The sequence below is a fragment of the Trichechus manatus genome, unplaced genomic scaffold (assembly GCF_000243295.1).
Source record: "Trichechus manatus latirostris isolate Lorelei unplaced genomic scaffold, TriManLat1.0 scaffold00064, whole genome shotgun sequence".
In the NCBI taxonomy this organism is placed as follows: domain Eukaryota; kingdom Metazoa; phylum Chordata; class Mammalia; order Sirenia; family Trichechidae; genus Trichechus; species Trichechus manatus.
This window is the reverse complement of record NW_004444000.1, coordinates 14854383-14857157: the sequence shown is the minus strand read 5'-3', so window position 1 is coordinate 14857157 and position 2775 is coordinate 14854383.

Sequence of the window (2775 nt, the reverse complement as noted above, 5' to 3'; positions counted from 1 at the left end):
ACCTCCACGTATATACTGGATGTTTCTTATATACAGGCCACACCCCTAAGGAAACTTCCTTTCAACTGATTGGCTGCTCATAGCAGATCTCATCATGGAGTTAATCACATCATCGCATAACTGCCAAATTACATCATCACATGACTGCCAAACTATATCATAACTGCCAAACCACTGAGAATCATGGCCCAGCCAAGTTGACACACAAGCTTAACCTTTACAGTGAGGAACAGGGATATGAAGAGACATGGGTTGCAGGTGATACATGAGGGAACAGTCCTGAACCTATTTCCTTCTTTTCCCTGTTATATCGGAAAAGCAAAAGCCTAGCCCATTTTTCTCTGGGTTATCATGACAGCAATTATGAGCTAAAGGGTATCATGTCTAAATAAGGCTATGACCAGATGTTCTCTCCAACTGTAGGAAAGAACATTGTCTATCCATAACATTGCAAACATATGATGACTTTTAAAAGGTTTCTCTTTTACAGTGAACATATTAGGAATCTGACTGGAAATCCAAAGAAGGCTCCCAGGGATACTCTTCAAGGGAGGAGTTACTCATGAAAATAAGAAACAGTGCTTTTTGTGTCCTTACATGAAGCACACTTTGCCTAGTCCTCCCGTGCAAAATTTCACTTCCTCTCTGGGACTGCTTACCCTGAGACAAGGTTGTTAGCTGTCTACTTTACCCGCTAAATGAATATAAAAAGATTAACATTTCGCAGAGTATATTGTCTGAACATTATGAAATTAAACTAGAAATCAATAGCAAAAATATACCTGAAAAAATAACAACACATTTCTTATAATGAATGATTCAAAGAAGAAGAAATCATAGAGAAAATTGGGATATATTTTTAATCGAAAGGTAATGAAAATACAATAGGAATCTATCCTGAGAAAATAATACAATATACAAAAATCTACACAAAAAGTTTTACATAAAAGTGATAGTTATACTATTATTCACACTAATAAACATTGGAAAGTTGACAGAATTTTAATGTTCAACAATTGGAGAAAGCTTTAAAAAATATGATATATCCCTACTTTCGTGAGCAGCATCTGGGGTCTTAAAAGCCTGTGAGCAGCCATCTAAGATACATCTATTGGTCCCATCTTGTATAGAGCAAAGGAGAATGATGAAAACCAAAGATACAAAGAAAATACTAGCCCAAAGGACTACATGAATCACTGACTCCACTAGCCTGAGCCCAGAGAAATAGGTCATGCCCAGCTACCACCACAGACCACTCTGACAGGGATCACAACAGAGAGTCCCAGACAGAGCAGGAGAAAAATGTAGAACAACATTCAAGTTTACAAAAAAGACCAGACTTACTGGTCTGACAGAGACTAAAGGAACCCTTGAAACAATGGCCCCCAGACACTCTGCTAACCCAGAACTGAAACCACTCCTGAAGCCCTCTTTTCAGATTAAGATTAGACAGGCTTATGAAATAAACAGTAATATACGTGAGGACCATGCTTCTTAGTTCAATCAAATATATGAGACCAAATGGACAACCCTTGCCCAAAAGCAAGACGAGAAGGCAGGAAGGGACAGGAACTGGACGAATGGACACAGGGAACCCAGGGTGGAAACGAGGAGCATGCTGTCACACTGTGGGGATTGCAACCAATGTCATAAAATAATATGTGTGTAAATTTTTGAATGAGAAATTAACTTCAGCTGTAAACTTTCACCTAAAGCACAATAAAATTAAAAATATATGTATGATGTAGCTGCATGATAACATCCATGAAAAAATATAATTCAAAATCTATTTATTGGCAAAGAATAGAGCTCACATTGTAACGACAAGCTAAACAACCTTTTATAACATGGTGTATTGAGTACGATCCCAATGAAAGAAAATCGCCAGATGAGACGCTCCTTCCCTAATCTCTGAATGGTGGAGTGTATCACTTAGCTATTGCTATATAACAACCACAAAATCCCATCAGCATACAATAACGAGTACTTGTTCCTCATATGTCTACAAGATATTGTGGGGGCTCATCTTGTCCGAGCATGGGTGAGTGCTCTGCTTCAGCATCTGCTCCACATGTGTTCATTGTGAGAATCATTTGGGAGGGAAAACAGTTATGAAAGAGAAGCACTTCTCCAGGCAATGTCAGAAGCACACGAGGGCAAGCCCCACTATGCAAACACATTCCAAGTCCCTGCTTACATCACATCTGCTAATATCCCATTGGCCAAATGGGTCACATTGCTGAGCTCAATATCAGTGGGGCAGAGAAATATATGCTGCTTCTATGAGACCATGGCAAAGGCATGGATACATAATACTACTAGAGGAAGGAAGAATTGGGACCAAAAATGCAAACTACCACACTGAGGCCTAGTATCTGTTTTTTCATATGTTTTTCACATTCCCAATTTGCAACAATAAATATGAGTTCCTTCAAGAATCAAAAAAAGAAAAGACCATGTGTTCAAATAGAGAAACATGCATAGAAGCATTTGCTGGAATGAAAATACTTGCCATCCTGGTGCTCTCAGCTATCAAGGACTCTGACCTCACCACAGCATGAACCAAACAGAAGTAGAGGTGCTACATCCACAGGGTGAGGACAGATAAGGAGACCAAAATGTCACTCTGTGTCTACAGGGTTGGGACCTATAGTGATGCATCCAAGGCCAAGGATGCCTCACTCTCCCTCTTCTGTCCCATACCTCTTCTGTGATTGGTTTCTCTTCTTTTTTTTTTTTTTTTATTGTACTTTAGATGAAGGTTTACAGAGCAAA